Source organism: Sinocyclocheilus rhinocerous, unplaced genomic scaffold, assembly GCF_001515625.1.
Source record: "Sinocyclocheilus rhinocerous isolate Xijiao unplaced genomic scaffold, SAMN03320098_v1.1 scaffold277, whole genome shotgun sequence".
Taxonomy (NCBI): domain Eukaryota; kingdom Metazoa; phylum Chordata; class Actinopteri; order Cypriniformes; family Cyprinidae; genus Sinocyclocheilus; species Sinocyclocheilus rhinocerous.
In genome coordinates this window covers 396,744-397,319 of record NW_015662923.1, presented here as the reverse complement: position 1 = coordinate 397,319, position 576 = coordinate 396,744, and the positions used below count along the sequence as shown (strand labels likewise).

General features: G+C 35.2%; 1 protein-coding gene across 1 annotated transcript in view; it reads left to right on the top strand.

The window, feature by feature from the left end:
• LOC107728340 (neurexin-3b-like) overlaps nt 1–576 on the top strand; it is a 250,258-nt gene that overhangs the window by 6,001 nt on the left and 243,681 nt on the right. The window lies entirely within an intron of this gene.

Here is a 576-nt window from a genome sequence, read left to right as displayed (position 1 = left end):
TGTAAGGGCTGGATCCAGACTGAAGCTTGTGTAATTCCTAGTTACCACGGGATGCCAAAGAAGGGAATAGAGAAACATTAGTGTAGCTGCTGTTCAAACCAAGCAAAAAATGGTAATGTGCATTTGATCAGATGTAACTGAAGTACAGTTACGTTTAATTAGATCTAAATGGGGACATTACATAGACTTCGATTGTTTTTATATACATAGTTATACACTTTTTAACCTAAACCCACCCCTACCCCTCGCAGAAAACTTTCTGCATTTTTACAATTTCAAAAGTAAAAAAAAAACTTTGTTTACTTTATTTTTATAACAGTTTTACAAATGAGGACATCCACAAATTTAGGTTTCTGCCGATTTTGTCAGGTTTTGCTCACTTTTGGGTACAAATTTGTCCCCAAAACATGGTTAAGTAGGTACACACACACACACACACACACACACACGTTTACTTAGCTATCTAAATGGGGACATTACATAGACTTCGATTGTTTTTATATACATAGTTATACACTTTTTAACCTAAACCCACCCCTACCCCTCACAGAAAACTTTCTGCATTTTTACAATTTC